Here is a 20,878-nt window from a genome sequence, read left to right on the forward strand (position 1 = left end):
AGACCAAAAAGATAATACAGAAAATCAATGAAACTAAGAGCTGGTTCTTTGAAAGGATAAACAAGATTGACAAACCTCTAGCCAGGCTCACCAAGAAGCAAAGAGAGAGGACCCAAATAAACAAAATCAGAAATGATAGAGGCGAAATAACAACAGACCCCACAGAAATACAAATGATTGTTAAAAAATACTATGGACAGCTCTACTCCAACAAACTAGACAACCTGGAGGAAATGGACAAATTCCTAGAAAAATACAACATTCCAAAACTCAATCAGGAAGAATCTAAAAATCTCAATAGGCCAATAACTATGGAAGAAATTGAAGCAGTCATCAGAAAGCTTCCAGCAAACAAAAGCCCAGGGCCAGACGGCTTCACAGGGGAGTTTTACCAAACATTCAAGGAAGAACTAAAACCTACCCTCCTCAAACTACTACAAAAAATTCAAGAGGAAGGAACACTTCCAAGCTCATTCTATGAAGCCAGCATCACCCTAATACCAAAACCAGGTAAAGACAACACAATGAAAGAGAATTACAGGCCAATATCCCTCATGAACATAGATGCCAAAATCCTCAACAAAATCTTAGCAAATCGGATCCAGCAGTACATCAGAAAGATCATACACCATGACCAGGTAGGATTTATCCCAGGGATGCAAGGATGGTACAATATACGCAAATCAATAAACGTGATACATCACATAAACAAATTGAAAGAAAAAAACCACATGGTCATATCAATAGATGCAGAAAAAGCATTCGACAAAATCCAACACCCATTTTTGATAAAAACTCTCAGCATGGTGGGAGTAGAAGGATCATACCTCAACATAATAAAAGCCATATATGACAGGCCCACAACCAACATCATACTCAATGGACAAAAACTAACACCATTTCCCCTAAGAACAGGAACAAGACAAGGATGCCCACTCTCACCACTCCTGTTCAACATAGTCCTGGAAGTATTAGCCATTGCAATTAGGCAAGAAGAAGAAATAAAAGGCATCCAAATTGGAAAAGAGGAAGTAAAACTGTCCTTATTTGCAGACGACATGATATTATACATACAAAACCCTAGAGACTCCGTCAAAAAACTACTAGACTTAATACATGAATTTGGCAAAGTAGCAGGATACAAAATTAATGCCAAGAAATCTGAGGCATTTCTATACACCAATAGTGAACTTGCAGAAAGAGAGATTAGAAAAACAATCCCATTTACCATAGCACCAAAAAAATTAAGCTACCTAGGAATAAACTTAACTAAAGAGGTAAAAGACCTCTACTCAGAAAACTACAGGACATTGAAAAAAGAGATAGAGGAAGACATAAACAGATGGAAGAACATACCGTGTTCATGGATTGGTAGAATCAACATCATTAAAATGTCCATACTACCCAAAGCAATCTATAAATTCAACGCACTTCCCATTAAAATACCAACGGCATACTTCACAGATCTAGAACGAACTCTCCAAAAATTCATCTGGAATAAAAAAAGACCCCGAATAGCTGCAGCAATCCTGAGAAAGAACAAAGTAGGTGGGATCTCAATACCAGATATCAAGCTGTATTACAAAGCCACTGTTCTCAAAACTGCCTGGTACTGGCACAAGAACAGACATATAGATCAATGGAATAGAATAGAGACCCCAGAAATCGGCCCAAACCAATATGCTCAATTAATATTTGACAAAGGAGGCAAGAACATACAATGGAGCCAAGATAGTCTCTTCAACAAATGGTGTTGGGAAAATTGGACAGATATATGCAAGAAAATGAAACTAGACCACCAACTTACACCATACACAAAAATAAACTCAAAATGGATAAAGGACTTAAATGTACGACAGGAAACCATAAAAATTCTAGAAGAATCCAAGGGCAACAAAATCTCAGACATATGCCGAAGCAATTTCTTCACTGATACAGCTCCTAGAGCAGTTGAAACTAAAGAGAAAATGAACAAATGGGACTACATCAAAATAAAAAGCTTCTGCACAACAAAAGAAACCATCAACAAAACAACAAGAAAACCCACCTCGTGGGAAAACATATTTGCCAACGTCATATCTGATAAGGGCCTAATCTCCAAAATTTATAGAGAACTCTTACAACTTAAGAAAAAGAAGATAAACAATCCAATCAAAAAATGGGCAAAGGATCTAAATAGACAACTTTCAAAAGAGGACATTCAGAAAGCCAAGAGACATATGAAAACATGCTCAAAGTCACTAATCATCCGAGAAATGCAAATCAAAACAACAATGAGGTACCATCTCACACCTGTCAGAATGGCTATCATCAACAAATCAACAAACAACAAGTGCTGGAGAGGATGTGGAGAAAAAGGAACACTTGTGCACTGTTGGTGGGAATGTAGACTGGTGCAGCCACTATGGAAGACAGTATGGAGTTTCCTCAAAAAACTGGAAATGGAACTCCCATTTGACCCTGTGATCCCACTTCTAGGAATTTATCCCAAGAAACCAGAAACACCAATCAGAAAGGATATATGCACCTATATGTTCATAGCAGCACAATTCACCATAGCTAAGATCTGGAAACAGCCTAAATGCCCATCAGTAGATGAATGGATTTGAAAACTGTGGTACATCTACACGATGGAATACTATGCTGCTGTAAGTAAGAAGGTACTCTTACCATTTGCAACGGCATGGATGGAGCTGGAGAGCATTATGCTAAGTGAAATAAGCCAGTCAATGAAGGAAAAATACCACATGATCTCACTCATTCATGGATAATAGAGACCATTATAAACTTTTGAACAATAATAGATACAGAGGCAGAGCTGCCTCACACAGATTGTCAAACTGCAGCGGGAAGGTCGGGGAGGGTTGGGGGGCAGGAGGGAGGGGGTTAAGAGATCAACTGAAGGGCTTGTATGCATGCATATGAGCATAACCAATGGACATAAGACACTGGGGGGTAGGGGAAGCCGGGGTATTGTCAAGGGCGGGGGGGAAAAAAGGACACATATGTAATACCCTTTGTAATGCTTTAAGCAATAAAAAAAAAAAATAAGTCAGGATCAATGTTTGTAGGACATATATAGTAATCATGACAGTGTAGTATTGGCAGACGAACGACAAATATATCACTGGAATATCATGTGGAGCCCAGAAGCAGACCTCCATAAATACGTTCCACTGATTTATTTATTTTTTGGTCTAAAGTTTTACATATATCTCCTTTTCCCCTGATTGAGCCCCCAGCCCCCTCCAGCCATTCCTATCCTGGGCAAGCCCTCACCACCCCGGTGTCTATGTCCATTGGTTATGCTAATATGCATGCAAAGGAGTCCTTTGGTTGCTCTCTAATCCCCCAACCTCCCCTGCCATTTGTCTCTGGATCTATTTTTGTTCATCAAATTACGTTGATCATTATATCCCACATATGAGTGAGATCATGTGATATTTATCTTTCTCCGACTGGCTTATTTCGCTTAGCATAATGCTCTCCAGTTCCATCCATGCTGTTGCAAATGGTAAAAATTCCTTCTTTTTTATAGCAGCAAGGTATTCCATTGTGTAGATGTACCAGTTTTTTAAACCACTCACCTACTGATGGGCACTTAGGCTGCTTCCAAATCTTAGCTATTATAAATTGTGCTGCTATGAACATAGGGGTGCATATGTCCTTTCTGATTGGTGTTTATGTTTTCTTGGGATATATTCCTAGAAGTGGGATTACTGGGTCAAATGGGAGTTCCATTTTTAACTTTTTGAGGAAACTCCATACTGTTCTCCACAGTGGCTACACCAGTCTGCATTCCCACCAGCAGTGCATGAGGGTTCCTTTTTCTCCACATCCTCTCTAGCATTTGTCATTTTTAGATTTGTTGATGACAGCCATTCTAACAGATGTGTGATGGTACCTCACTGTCGTTCTGATTTGCATCTCTCAGATGATTAGTGACTTTGAGCATGTTTTCATATGTCTCTCGGCCTTCTGTGTGTCCTCTTTCAAAAAGTGTCTACTTAGGTCCTTCGCCCATTTTTTTTTAATTGGATCATTTATCTTCCTTTTGTCAAGTTGTATGAATTCTCTGTAAATTTTGGAGACTAAACCCTTATCTGAAATAGCATTGGCAAATATGTCCTACCATGCAGTGGGCTTTCTTGTTGTTTTCAGTCCACTGATTTCTGCCAAAGGAGCAAAGGCATTGCAATGGAACAAAGATAGTCTTTTCTACAAATGGGGTTAGGACAACTGGACAGCCCAATGCAATCAATCAATCAATCAAATTGAGACATAAACCTTACACCCTTCATAAAAATAAACTTTAAATTGACGTTAGACCTAAATGTAAAATGTAAAAGTCCTAGAAGGTTACATACGGAAAATTCTAGATGAGCTTGGGTAGGGTGATGCCTTTCCAGATATAATACTAAAGATGTGATCCATTAAAGAAATAATTGATAAGCTAGATTTTAATAAAGTTAAAAATCCTAATAAAATTTAATAAAGTTAAATATCAATAGAATGAAAAGTCAGACACAGACTGGAGGGAAATATGTGCAAAGGCAATATCATAAAAAAAGACTTTTATACAAAATATAAAAAGAATTTTTAAAATGCAACAAAAAATCAAACAACCCTATTAAGAAATGAATCAAAGATCTTAACAAACACCTCAACCAAAAATACAAAGAGATGGCAATTAAGTATATAAAAAGAGGTCCCACATCATAGTTTATATCCTGTAAATGCAGGCTAAAACAATGAGATGCCCATTACACACCTTAGAATAGTCCACATCAGAATGGCTCAAACCCATAACAAGGACAACCCCAAAGGCTGACAAGGATGTGGAGCAATACTCTCATACCCTGCCACTAGCAATGCAAAATTAAACAGCTGCTTGTAAAACAGTCTGGCAGTTTCTTACACATGATCATATTCTCACTATGTGGTCCAATAATGGTGTTCCTTGGTATTTACCCAAAAGTATTTGAAAACTTAGGTTGACACAAAAACCTGCACACATATGTTTATAGTAGCTTTACTCATAATTGCAAAAACATGCAAGCAACCAAAAAGTCCTTCAGTAGGTGAATGGGTAAATACGCTGTGGTATATCCATATAATGGAGTATTACTCGGTGCCAAGAATATGCCTATTAAGCATAAAAAGACATGTGAGAACCTTAAATGCCTATTATTGTGTGAAGGAACCCAATCTGAAAAGGCTACATATCATGTGTTTCCAACCACCTGACATTCTGGAAGACACAAAACAATGGAGACAGTAAAAAGGTCTACAAAGTTCTCCAGAAGTGGTTGCTAGGGGTTGGTATGGGTAGGACATGGGATTTTAGAGCAGTGAAAATAATCTGTACAATACTGTAACCGCGGATCAATTTGTCCAAACCCATAGGATATACAACACCAAGAATGAGCTGTAATGTAAACTATAAACCTTTGTTGCTAATGATGTGTCTATGAAGATTCATCAGTTGTAACTAAGGTACAGCTCTGGTGGGGGATGTTCATAACAGAGGAGGCGATGTATTTCTGGGGGCAGAGGGTATATGGAAAATGTCTGTGCATTCTCTTCAATTTTGTTGTGTACAAAAATCTACTCTAAAAACTAAAATCTTAAAAATAAAAATTGATGAGAAAAAACCTGATCATATTAATGAGATTATTGAGGAGATGCAATATAATTGTCGCCTAGCCAAACATCCATTCCTCTTTTTCACTGAATTTGTTTAGGTTGGCAATGTGCTCACCAAAATACTACATTTCCCTGCCCAGTCCTTGCAGCTGCATGTGGCCATCTGACCAAGTTTTAACCAACCATATTTAAATAGAGTGTCATTTGTCTGGGAAGTTTCCTAAAGGTAGAGACCACATACATTTTTGTCCTTTTCCCCTTTCTGATGCATGGCTTCCTGAACCATGCTATGATGGCTTACGCTCTTTCTGCACCATAAGCTGATGCCGTTATCCACCGGTACATTAAAAATACCCCAACACTTAGTGGCCTTAAAAAACAAAAATTTGATTGCTAAGATCGATTCTTTATAGCAGATGATTCTTCTGTTCCATAGAACATCATCTGAGGTCTCTCATTAAAATTCACCTGGGCAGCAGGGCTGGTCTGCAAGGACCATGACAGCTTACTCTCATTTCTGGCACTTCGATAAGAATAGCTGGCCCCTCTCCTTCTCCATGCGGTCACAGCGCCTGTCTGCAGACTCTCCCCAATAGGGTAGTTGGGTCTGTCGCCTGACAGTTCAGAGCTCTAACAGCAAATGTTTCAAGAAGGAGGAAGTCGAAGCTGACAGTGCCCCGAGGCATGGGCCTGGAAACTGGCAGAGTGTCACTTCTGCCATATCCTATTATTCAAAGTAGGCACATATCCTGCCCAGATTCAAGGAGTGGAGACATAGACCTCATTTCGCAAGGCGGAGAAATGCAAAAAATCTGTACCACCTTTAATCTGCCAGAGGTGACCTAAGGATGGCAAAGAGATGAGCTGCAAACAGCCTGGGTCCCTGATGACTTAAAGCTTCTAAGCTAGTCCTGGGCTGCTTACATCTGAATTTATTTTATGTTGCAGTAAAATAAACTTCTGTCGGTTTTAAGCAACTATAGTTGGATTTCTGCTATATGCAGCAGAAACTGAGTCTTAGAACTTCAGTATGAATTGTGTAGGGTGGGGAGACCAAAATCATGGTGATTTATTTACTTAGCATAGTCAACCTTTGGCTTCCAGGGATACCCACAGCCCTCTATTACAGCATATTCAGTGATAACAAATACTCCATTTTACCTTGCAACTCTCTTCTGTTTAATAAGTAAATGTTATATAATTTGGAACTCGTGTGCTCTATTCATGTTAGATATCCTTAGTGACAAGGCATCAAGAGTCACTGCATTAAGTTTTAAAAGTCAAGTTTAGCCCTGGCCAGGTAGCTCAGTTAGTTAGAGCATTGTCCAGATTCTCCAAGGTTTTGGGTTCAATCTCCCATCAGGGAATATACAAGGAGCAATCAATGCCTGGGCGAAGTGGCTCAGCTGGTTGAGCATTTTCCTGTGGACCAAAAGGTTGCTGGTTTGATCCCTTGTCAGGACAATACCTGAGCTGTGGCTTTGATCCAATGTCAGGGCAACAAATCCATGTTTCTCTCTCACCTCAATGTTTCTCCCACTCTCTCTCTCTCTCCCTCTCAAATCAATAAATAAAAGTGCAAAAAATACAATAAATAAAATAATCAAGTCTTCATGGAAAATGAAATAGTGAAGGTCTAAAATCTGATGAAAAGCATATTCCAGTGGAGGAAATGTTCGCATTGGCATCTTGAACTTTCCATCTCTCCTGATAATGTCTTGGATGTTGTTAATGTATTGTAAGTTGTCAGGGTGATGGGCAGAAGACATGAACTCTGCAGCAGTGAGAAGTTTTGGTCTATTTGTTGTTTTATTTTACTTATGATTGTCTCAATGCATTTCAAAGCAACGTTCTACCACACTCAGCATGTTTCGTAGATCCACACAGTTACTCATTCAAATTCTGATGCATTCCAACTCTCATGCACACCCAGACTTATTCTCAAATCCTCCCAAACAAATCCTAAGCCTTTCAAAAAATATTTTGAATATATGCACATGAACTCCTGTTCTCTTAGTCATTTTCTTATTTTGCACTCTGATATTTATTCAATCTGTGGTAAACATGCTCTCACTAATTCATGCTCTTGTCTAATGACATGCTCACTTATATGCTTGCCTACTGCACACAAACTTTTTGACATATTTTTGACAAGATGAATAAGTTTGCTTAAATTTCTCTACACCCAACTAATGTCTGTCTTCTCTATTGCCGACTACAAGGTCAGATCACATGAAATGGAAAGAGCCACAGGCAGATGATTTCTCATGACACTTAAGAACTCACACTTCCAGACCCCTCACTTGCATGAATCCCTTTTGAGGCTTTAGTGGGGGCCCTAGTGATGTGGTCACATGTGTGCTTGCAGGTTTTTGTAAAGTAAAATATTTTAATGGAATTAGTTAAGATCACTGTCTCTTTTTAGATGTTGCCACTTTGTTCGCTGTGGGATTAGCACTGGACACTGCTGGGACCCATTTCAGAAGAAGGTTATTTAGAATTACATTATTTTAACCACAATATGGAAAGATGTGAACATTCTAATTAAATGACAGAATTTGCAGACTCTGCTTTGGACTTATGAAGAGTAGCTTCTTTTCTCATCTTTAATAAATAAACAAAAGGCAGAAGATTTAGATAAAAGTGGATTATAAAATAAAGCCCCCACCAAACAATAAAATTATAAATATTTTTAAATAGAGAAGCAAATGTAACCCCACAAAAATGAGTAGATCAATAACAGTAGAAGTTAATTAAGAGTAAAATACCACTTTGAAATAGAAGTGACGACTACATCTGTAAATTGTTTGAAAAGCCTAATGAAGAAGCATGAAACATGAAAACACATTTTAAAAAATTCAATTTCTTGCTTATTTGATGTGAATATTAACATCAATGCAGATAACATAAAATGTTCATGTACCACTAAAATGAAGACACTGGCAACTAATTGGTTATATATGTAGTCATTTCAAAACATATTTAAGTCATTACATGAGAAAACTTGAATGCACTGCAATCTTACAACTTAAATATGAAAGAAATTTGATAAAGCTTGTATTGACAACACTTATTAACAATGACATTATTTATAAATAAAGTGAAAGAAAAATTTCCCTAAATTTCTACATTTATTACTACTATCAGGTCTACTGCTAATAGTTACAACAGATTTTAAGCAAACATACTAGAGAAAGTACTGAGTTACCCTTTTCTTCTCTCTACAGATGATAATACAAAAACAATTTCACCTATATGAAGATGCTGTAGAAGAATTAAAGAATATTTAGCCAAAAATACATGGAAAAGCATTACAGAGATATAGCAGGTGGTTCATTCATAACAATACTATAATATTTTTCCTGGTTTATTTTCTTATTCAAAGTGAGGACTTAGTTTTATATCTAATATTTTACTCATAATTTTGTGTTCTCTTTCTTTAAGAGCTGTCCTATTACCCCTCACCAACCGTATTAATTGGCTTTACCTCACTGTCAGTCACAGGGAGCATAAATGGATTGAAGCAAACCCAGGGACCAAGTTTTAAGACAAGCACAAGCCTCTAAAGAAGAAAATACTATATATCAAATGAAAGATGAGGTAGGATATGAGTGCCAGGTAAAGAAATAAACAGAAATGGCTAAAGTCTCTTTGGAAAAATAGAATTTAAAATCAGTTATTGAAAGAGGTGCATAAAAGAAAGAGGTGAATGATATTTCAGGAAAGCAGAAGGTATGCCTCAACCTCTGAGGAGAGTAAGGACTGTAAGAATTGGGGGCTCAGATAAAAACCACAAGAAAAACTTTCAGAGACATGAAAATGACATTCTTTAGTACTATGTGCGAGAGAACTAAGGATATAGTATCAAGGATCCTATATAATAAAAGGGTAATATGCAAATTGACCCTAACAGTGGAATAACCAGAACAACTGCCCGACCAGTCACTATGAGGCACACTGACCACCTCTCAGTCCCTTTCCCCAGCTGGCAGGCTCCAATCGCCCAATGGTGAACAGGGAACCAGGGGTGGGTGGCGGCGAAGATGGCCCTGATCGCAGGCCAGGCCTAGGGACTGTCCATTGCATGAATTTGCATGAATTTCGTGTGCCAGGCCTCTAGTATAATAATAAAGTTGAATCCTGAACTATTAAGAGATTTTTTAAAAATTCATTAAAAAATGTTCAAGATTTCACACCCATACAGATCACAAAACTAAATGATTACCAAAGAAACAAAACATTGCCTATCTTTGTGTTTAGAAACCTGGGAAGAGCCCACAGCTTATTTTGTGTAGCATGAGCAGGTATCCAATGCCACTACATTAACTCCCCTGTACATAAATGAAAACAATCTAAGGATCATTTGCTACAGATCCAAACTAAGTTCTACATCACTAGCTCACTTACTGCATTTGGCTCACTATGAACTCCTTGTTTACATTAAGAATATGCCATACATAAGGGACATCCAAGGAGTTTAAGAACAATCCTTTAGCAAACTTGCCACTAGAATAGAAAAATAACACATTGAGTTTAAAATAAGAAAAAAATTCAAAAGTCAACAGGTTAAGAGAAGCCCCTTATTTCAAAATATATATTGAAATTTCCTAAAGGAGGAATGACAAAAATAAATTAGCTGAGTACTATTCAGGATAATGCTCAGCTATACAAATTCTCTTCACCATTGTCAATATTCTTTGCCCACCACTGCTCACTACTTTGGTGAGGATACCTATGGGAAAATCCAAAGTAGTATTATTGGAAAAATTGCATATATTCCTAATAGTGAGTATATTTCATAACAGCTTTTACATCATGCCCCATTAGGGTTTCTTTTCACACTAGGCTGGCATGACAGTGTACTAGTAATTCCCTGATAAATGCTGTATTATCAAGGATGAGTAATAATTCAACATGATGCTAATATAGCACAAGTTTAAATTGCTAATTCAATGAAGCCTTCATACTGTTGTACATTGCTCTAATTATTGTTATTCTTGCAATAAAATATTAGAATCCTGTAAAGATAAGACATGGAAATTGTTCCCACCTGTTTTCTACTCTTGGCTAAATGTGTGTCTTCAGAAGGAAGCAATTCGCTGGCTTCAGTATCACTCCTTATTACAGGGAATGCTCAGGAATATTCTCAGGATGCTGTTCAGTAATTACCCCAAGTGTAAACAGTGTCGATTCCTCCCTTATTCTTCTGATTTTGCTAATGTCAGAATCAATAAATTACCACGTCTGTTTTCAGATGTTCTCTCTTCCTTTCCCAAATTTTATTATAACACTTCAGATTATATGTCTAGCTCTGAGCATTTCTCCTCACATACAATTTGTAATAAATCAAATGCATCACAGGTGTTTCCACCATATTAACTGTCACACACACACACCATACTCCTACACCGTAACTCTGTCACTCACCTATCAAAAAACCTTAGAAGCTTCTCATTGCTTATAAAGTTAATTTCCTGGCTTTCAAAGGAACTCCAGAATGTCGGACTTTTATATGTAAACATATACAGTCATGTGCCACATAACAATGTTTTGGTCAATGATGAACTATGTCCAATATGACAGTGGTCTCATAAGACTATAACAAAACTGAAAATTTGCTATCACCTAGTGTTGTCATAGCCGATGACTTCAGTGATTTACCATGGATGAGAGGTTGCAAATATCAACGAGGCTGAGGATGAGACAGCAACGGCAAACAACCTTAACCTGGGTGTGGATCAGTATGACATTGAGGAGCCCCTAGAGGTGGTTCCTGAGAAACTGACTAACGAGGAGTGGCTGGAACTCAAACAGGAATGCATAGCTGAAGAAGCAGCAAGAGAACAGGAAACTGCAAAAGAAGAAAAAGAACAACTGCCAAGAATGTGCAGTGAAAGGTTTGGAGGAGCTTATGCGGACCTCAACAAGCTCATTAGAAAGTCTAAAAACATGGACCCCAACACCGAAAGGTTTTCATTAATGCAGAGGAACGTTCACAGCACATTATCTGTTTACAAGGGAATCTATGACGGAAGAAAGAATAAAACCAAGCAAACCACCACAACTATATTTCTGGAAAGAGCCCCAGGCAGGTTCTTTAGCAGGTATTCCAGAAGGAGGCCTTGTTATCACAGGAGATGACAGCTCCTTGAGCATTACTGCCCCTGAAGACCTTCCAGTGGGAAAAGACGTAGAGTTGGAAGGCAGCAATACTGATCATCCTCACCATAGGCCTAGGCTAATGTGTATGTTTGTGTCTTAGTTTTTTAACAAAAAAGTTTAAAAACTAAAGAACAAAATAAAGAATTTTAATCTGGGGAAAAGCTTATAGACTAAGAATAATAAAGAAGATACTTTGTACAGCTGTTCAATGTCTTTGTGTTTTAAGTTGTGTTACTACAAAAGCTCAAAAAAATTTTTAAGTTAAAAGTTCATATAGCAAAAACATGATAGCAAATTGTGAATTTATAATCAAAAAATGTTTATCAATTTAGTGTACCTAAGTGTACAGTGTTTTCAAAGTCTAGAGTAGTGTACAGTAATGTCCCAGGCCTTCACATTCACTGGACACTCAATCACTGACTCACCCCCAGCTACTTCCAGTCCTGCAAGCTGCAGTGATGTACATGGTAAGGATGTAAATAGAACAACCTCTGTGAATGGCTGTTGATTCTCGCATATCAGGAAGCTTTAAAATAGTGAACTCAATTTCATCCACCAATTTCACTTTAATTCATCCAAAGGTAAGAAGAATTTCAGTTCTTTATTAAACAACATCTATAGAGTATGTTCCATATGCCAGTCACTGTGATGAGCATGTCAAACATCACCTCATCCAACACTGGCAATTCTATGAGGTAGTGGGAAACTTCTGATATCCTGATTTTCACATGTGAACGCTGAGACCCAGAAGAGAAAAATATATTTCTCAAATGTTGTACAGTTACTTTAAGTAGCAGCTGCTTTTTATATACCTTGTGATATACCGTCGTGTATCATTTAACGATGGGAATATGTTCCGAGAAAGATGTCATCAGGTGATTTTGTCATTGTGCAAATATCACAGAGTGCACTTACACAAATCCAGATAATATAGTCTACTACACACCAAAGCTGTATGTTAGAGCCTATTCCCCTAAGCTCCAAACCTGTCCTGATTATTACTGTATTGAATACTGTAGGGTACAGTAGTGTCAAAGATAAAAAATGGTACCTGTGTAGGGCACTTACTAGTACATCCTTACCATGTACATATAAGTGAAATTGTTCTGTTCCCTAATTTTTTGTGCCACTGTATATTGTAATCGTTAATGTTTTTAATTGTATGTCTTAAACATATTACTTTAATTAGATTTGAAGTTTTAATGAAGTTGATTAATTTTTCTTATAATATTGATATTTGCCGTTGTCTAATATATAATTTTATCAATATTACATTGGTAAATTCAAGCTTATTTCACAATGTGTAAGAATTATTAGATATTAAGGTACTGCTCATCATCTTGTGTGGTGTTTTGTTTTGTTTTTCAATTTTTATTTGAGTTCGTGATGTTATTTTTGCCAGGTAAATGACTTTATCATGTGTATCTCAATGTAGCTATACATTGTTATAGTTTCTAAGTTTCAAAACATCATCAAAGATATAGAGATTATATAATACTGAAGATTAAGTAATTATTCAATGATTTTTTTCTTATTCTATATTTCTTTAGTTTAAAATTTTGGTGCCATCTGTACCTAATTTTATCATCTTTCCTGAGAGAGTTAGTCCCTCACCCCAGCATTATTAATTGAATACATTTCTTTACCATGGTGATTTGAGGTGCATATTCTAGGTTCCTATATATCTATTATTAGACGCTTTGGTGCAGTTCATTAATCTGCTTTAACTGTCTTTAGTACCATTAACTTCTTTATACTTAATACAATAAGATTTCCTTTATTATTCATATTTTACAGGCTTTTATGTACTTTTGGATCATCTTTAATAATATTTTTCTTCTTTTTTTTTAATCATCAAATGAGGATATTTTCCATTGATTTTTAGAGAGAGTGGAAGAGAGAGGGAAAGACAGCGAGAAAAATTGATGTGAGAGAAACACATCAATTGGTTGCCTCATGCATGAACCCAAACGAGGGCCCAGGCCGGGAAGAAGCCTGCAGCCAAGGTACATGCCCTTAACCGGAATTGAACCTAGGATCCTTCAGTCTGCAAGCTGACACTTTATCCACTGAGCCAAACCGGCTAGGGCTTTAATAATATTTTTCAAACTCTTCCCTCAATATCTCTTCTTATTTTGTGGGTATCTTAATTATTATTGTACTATAAATGAGATAATATTGTAAATAACTTAATTTTTTGAAGAATTGACATATTTATAATATCATTCATTGTCTAAACCAATGTGTTTTAATTTTACCCATATTTCTTAAGTAAATAACAGGGTTTTTTTTTAAATTTTTCATATGGGTCCTGTATATTTCTTTGTAAATATTTTTACTGGGTACTTATATATTTGATCGTAGGTCAAATGGACTCCTTTATTTAACATTAAATTAAACCACATACAGGGAAGTTAATACTTAAAACATTAATATTAGTAGACCTATTACTGAATTACTATTTTTATTTCAACTATTTTCATCAGTTGATACCAATATATAATATCACTGTATTCAACTGTTTTCTGCAAAGAACAATTTTTCTCAAATAGGATATGTCTTAAGCACTTCCAACATGAAAGCATAGGTCCTAAATTTATTTTTCCAAATTCTTTGTGTGATTTGCATGTTTTGATGTATGAGATATTCAATTTTTACATTGTCAAATCTATCATTTTTCCCATTTGTCTTATGATTAAAGGAGTCTCTTAAACATGATGATCTGACAATTTATTTCCAATTTTTCAAACAGTTAAATGATTGTACCAACATGATTTATTGAATAATTTACTCCTAACTCATTGACTTGCAGAGTCATAGTTTATATACTTAATTCATCTTACACTAATTTCAATATGCTAAATATTGATTTTAAGATATCGGACCAGACGCGTGCTATATTTTACTTGTATTTCCCAAAAGCTATTAAAATACATGAGTTTATTACCATTTTCTGCTGGAAAACAAAAGGTAGACTTCTCCATGTCTCAAGAATTGTTCAAAATTCCTAAAAGATGGAGAGAAGAGGGATTCCATCGACTAGTGCATACAAATGCTGGCTTCCTTCTTAAAGGTGCAGGTAGTGGGAGTAGGAGGAGACAAAGAGGTCATCCACACGATTTTTAGATTTTTGGTCTGGGTTCCCGTGGAGGTTGCCAGGTGAATTATCCCCCATAGTCTCCCTGTTGCCCCTTTGGTATTGACAGAGTTAAGATGTCGCAGTTAAGAAAGATCAATAAATGGGTACTTTTTAATGTTTGATTAAACTGGGTATGCAAATATGCAGGAAAGGGCCAGTAAGCAATCCCATATATCAGCATGCGTTCTCCTTTTCCAACACCATGGGAAACAGATCAGCAGCATAACTTATTGCTCCCCAAATGGCCTATTGTGTAAGCAGCTATTCTTAGCAAATACTGACAATCCGAAGCATGTGATGAGCACAAAGAATCAACAACCATTCCAGGAGAGTTATTCCCATGAAAGGAAAAGATAACAAATAATGAAAGAACCTATTTACAGCCAAGAACACAGCACTGAGCTGACCAGGAGAGCAGGACTTTTAAATAAGTATGGAGATTGTAGGTAATATTACATTAGCTAAAATTTCTGTACAGTCTGATAGGTAAGTTAAATATTAGATATTTTAAAATATATGTAACATAGTAACTATAAAACTGAATCTTTAAATACATACATAAGATATGCTTACCTAAAAAGCAAATTAATTTTAAAAAAGGAATTCAGATATTCCCCTAAAAATAAGCAACAACAAAAAAATTAGTTTTATAATTATAAAAGGATTACGTGATATGAAATACAGATTCGGTAGTTCCACTATTCATTTCATTATAGGCTTTGAAAGAATTTACTTTAAATAGACCAGAGTGGAGTAAAACTGAAGAAATAATACGACTGTCTTGTTTTGATAGTATGGCAGGTTAGGCTACTCATACCACATTCCAGATGAAACAATTATTAAACAGTAAAACAAAATTACAACAAGAGGACAGAATATTTTATTATTTTTAATATATTTTTTATTGATTTCAGAGAGGAAGGGAGAGGAGATATAGAAATATCAATGATGAAAGAGAATCATTGATTGGCTGCCTCCTGCATGCCTCCTACTGGGGACCGAGCCCACAACCCAGGCATGTGCCCTTGACCAGAATTGAACCCAGGACCCTTCAGTCCACAGGCCAACACTTTATCCACTAAGCCAAACCAGCTAGGGCAGGACAGAATATTTTAAAAGTGTCAGTAAGCAGATAAGAGAGGAGGCCAGCACCTATGTAAATGCATAAAAGAAAAAAGAAAAGCCCATACCTGGCCGGTGTGGCTCAGTGGTTGAGAATTGACCCGTGTACCAGGAGGTCACGGTTCAATTCTCAGTCAGGGCACAAGCCTGAATTTCGGGCTGGATCCCCAGTGTGGGGGGATCCAATCAACGATTCGCTCACATCACTGATGTTTCTCTCTCTCTCCCTTCCTCTCTGAAATCAATAAAAATAACTTTTTTAAAAAAAGAAAGAAAAAGGAAAGCCCAGAGAGAACCTTCTCCTGAGTACATGTGCCAAACCAATGGAACATGAGCTCTGTTGTAAAGTCCAGTTGGTACAGAGGGGAGGGGTAAAATCCTAGAGCCCACCCAAACTCTAATTCCTCCAAATACTTAAGAATCCCCAAAACTTCCAAGGCAGAGTGAATCCAAATTAAATATTCTCCAAGTGCGTGCAAAATGGATATGGAGGGCTGTGGTCCTTCTGCAGACTCCATGGGAAAATCTCTTCCCTTGCTTTTTCCCACCTCTCAGGGCCACCTAAGTTCCTGATTCCATCAGAGCCAGCAGCCTGTCATCTTGTCTCTTATCTGACCACTGCTTCCACCCTCACATCTCCTTTTTACAACTCCAACCCCCGTGCCCCACTCTAATAGGGCTGTTGTAATTACATTGGGCCCAACCAGATAATTGAGAATAATGTCTCTAGCTCAGAATCTTTATATCCATTCCATTCACAAAGTCCCTTTTCCTGGGTAGTAAGATTACATATTCACAGGTTTCCAGGGATTAGGACTGGGCATCTTCAAGCACCATTGCTCAGCCTACCGTAGGAGGTCGTCCAAAAAAACTGACATCCTCTACTAACTTCACGTGGCTATGTCTCAGGAGGTACTTCCTTCTGTATTTTCTTAGGCACCTGGAAGACGCTAATACAAATCTTTCTGGAGAAGCACGGTTTTATTGTAGGCCTCAAACAATGCTCATAAATATGTTTGCAAGAAAACCAGGGCTTATGTTAATTATTCATCAAGCACACAATAAAAAGTACAACAATGTGAATATATTTAATGCCACTGAGTTATACTCTTAAAATAGTTAAAATGGTATATACTTTGTTACTTAAATTTTACTACAAACAAATATGTGAGAGATGATAAAACAACTATAATAAAGTTTAAGGAAATTAGAAGCGAACTGGAAAATAAATGCAGAGATTAGTAATTATAGAAATGCTTAGAGGTTTGAAAATGAACTATAGAACTTACAGAAATAAGCCACACAGCAATTAAAATTAAAAAAAAAAAAATGAAGCACTGCACACAGTTCAATAGGGAACTAGGGAAATGGAAGACAAATGAGAAATGAAAAGAGAATCTGCTTTTGAAATGACAGCATGAGGGCTCTATAGACTCACTCCCCAGTGAGACAATTATAACTGGTACAAATTATAGTTAAAAATAACTATTTAAAGTCTACAGAAATTGTCAGAAGGTCACACAGAAAATACAGAACATTTATTTTAAAAAAAGGCTACTATATCTCAGTGAGAAGAGCAAACATCTGTGGCAGTTGAGACCAAAGCTGCTGCTCCTCCCACTTCCAACTCCACTCCATGTGGTTGTGCCCAAGAAGCCCATTCTCACCATAGCCTCATCTCTGTGCTGCAGAGGAAACTCATAGGTGGTTTTTACTTCAGGAATGACAGACTAGAATTTGAGGTCCTCAGTCATTCTCTTCCCAGGCCACTCAGAGCACAGATGCCCATGCTGGGAGAGACATGCTAAGAAAACCAGAGCTACTGTCCCCACCTCACCTCCAACTCTTAAAGCACAGATGTCAACCCAAGAGAAGCAATCGCTGTCCATACCTGTAAATCCAGCAAGAACAACAGAGATTTTGCCCAGGGGAAGACATGGGACATGAAAACAAAGAGCTCTGAAGCTCTCCTCTAGCGAATAGACTGACTTTATTTAACACAGAATATGGAGAAGTTGAAGACTAAGGTTGCTCTTGAAAACAATGGAGATTTCAGGAGTTAAGTAGTGTGGAGGCCAGTAGCTTCATGAGAGCATCAAGCTAAAATGTAGGCCAGCCAGTTTATCAGAGGAAACTGGGGAATGGGGCAGCTAAGAAGAGTCCTTCTAGGGTGAGAACAAACTTCAAAGACTGGCCTCAAAAATTACTTCTGCAGAGGGGCCTGGATTTAATGGGAGCAAATTGTGGAGCAATTTATGCCTTGGAACAGTGTCAAAATCAATAGAGCAATCAGGTGGTAATTAGTGGAGTCTCTTAGCTGCATATAATACCTACAGAGGCAAACAGCTTCACAGAGGGAAAGAGGTAACTAAAGAGAGCCATATTAAAACCAGTCATTCCAGGGTAACCATGCACAAGCCCAAGGTTATGCTCTCTGAGAATTGTCTTATCACTGTGACAGTTGAGCAAAATAAGCATAACATACATAGGGATTATTTTGACAAAAGAAATGTAAAACTTGTGTTCTGAAAATTATAAAACACCATTAAAATAAATTAAAGGAGACCTAAATAAGTGAAAAGACATTCCATGTCTATAGATTGGAAAGTTTAATACTGTAGAATATGATCTACAAAGTCTACATAATTCTTATTGCAATCCAACCTGTTATTTTTTTGTATAAATTGACAAGATGCTCCTGAAATTTATCTGGACATGCAAGTGACCCAGAACAGCCACAGCATTATTTAAAAAGTAGAAAAACATTGTAGAATTCACACTTCTAAATTCAAAACTTACTACAAACCTATAGTATTTCAGATTGTATTGCCCTGGCATAAGGATAGACAAAAAGAACAATGCAATACAACACAGAGTCTGTAAATGAACTTTCATATTATAGTCAATTGATAGAGAACCAAGGCAATATAAGGGGGCAAAGAATAATTTTTTCAAAAAATTGTGGTGGGAGAACTGGATATTCACATGCAAAACCAAGACCCTTTCTTCACATTATGCATAAAAATTAACTAAAAATATTTCACATACTTGAATGTAAAATAAGACTGTAAAAATCTTAGAAGAGTAAATCTTCCCAACCTTGAGTCAGGCTAAAGTGTTCTTGGATATGACACCATTAAGAAAGTGAAAAGGCAACCCACAGGATGGGAAAATATTTAAAAATTATGTATCCGACAAAGCACTTGTGTCTAGAAAATATAAGAAAAATTTGATCAATAATGATAGGTCACATAACTCAGTCACAAAAAACAATGAGCAGACTAGAATAGACACTTCTCCAAAGAAGATATATGAATAGGATAAGCACATGAAAAAAACATTCAACATCATTAACCATAATAGAAATACAATTTAAACCATAATGAGATATCACTTCACATTACTAGGATGGCTATAATAATTTAAAAAGATAGAAAATAGCAAGTGATGGTGAGGATGTGGAGAAATTTGAATCCTCTAATACTACTGATGGAAACTTAAATGGTGCAGGCACATTGCAAAACAGGGTTTCCATTTGTCAAAAGCCTAAGTATATAGATATCATATGACCCAACAATTCCATTTTTAAGTACATGCCTAAGAGAAATGAAAACATACTTCACCACAGAAATCAGTATATGATTTTTTTTTTAGTTTTCTAGGGCCACTATAACAAATACCACAAAGTAACTGGCTTAACTAATATATATTTTTTTCTTTTCTCACAGTTCTGTAGGCTAGTAAATCCAAGATTGAGGTATAAGTAGGACTATTTCTGAAATGTGTCTCCCATCTACTTGGCTGGTAGATGGTCTTATTTCAGTGTCTTTAAATGGTATTCTTAATAACTCTGCATTGTGTCTTAATCTTCTGTTCTTACGAAGACACCACTCATATTCAATTAGAGCCATGCCAAGGACTCCTTATAACATATTTTTACTATTTAAAGGTCCTTTCTCCAACTATAGTCACATTCTGAGGTACTGGGTGCTAGGGTTTCAACATGTGAATTTTTTGGGGAGGAGAGGGTACAACTGAACAAATACTCATAGTAGTATTCATAATAGCCAAAAAGTAGGAACACTCCAAAGATTCATCAACAGATGAATGGATAATTAAAAGTGGCATATCTATACAATGAAATACTACTGGCAATAAAAAGGACGGAAGTACCCATACATGATACAACACAGATGGAAATGGAAAACATTATGTTTAGTGAAAGAAGTTACAAAGGGCCTCATATTGTCTAAATACATTTTTGTCAGATATCCAGATTAGGGATCTCTATAGAGACTGAAAGTACATTAGTGGTTGTCTATGCTGAGGGGTCAGTTTGGGGGAAATGAGTGACTATTCATTGTCACAGTGTTTCTTTTTAAACTGATGAAAATATTTTAAAATTCACTGTGGCAATGTTTGCACAATTCTGTAAATATGCTAAAAAACACTGAAGTATACACTTTAAATTACTAACTTTATGGTATATGAATTATATTTAAATAAAACATATGAAAACAAAAAGTAAGTGAATAGAATGCCATGCAAGGAGAACAAGAAAGCAGAAGTTAAAGATAGTGACGACAGTTGAGCATAACTCCAAATGGATTTCTAGTAGGAAAAGTGACACAAAATGTGATCAAAGCAATATTTTAAGAGCAAAATATTTTCTAAAACATCTAAAGGAAGATTCCACAAGGCAAACAACTCCAAAATAAAATGCAATAAAAAGCAAACTATAACTATACCCACCATAAAGAAACTTCATCACAGCCCTAGCCCACTTGGCTCAGTGGATAGAAGTCAGAC

The sequence above is a fragment of the Myotis yumanensis genome, unplaced genomic scaffold (assembly GCF_028538775.1).
Source record: "Myotis yumanensis isolate MYYU_CA2020_CCGP unplaced genomic scaffold, mMyoYum1.0.hap1 SCAF_14, whole genome shotgun sequence".
NCBI lineage: Eukaryota > Metazoa > Chordata > Mammalia > Chiroptera > Vespertilionidae > Myotis > Myotis yumanensis.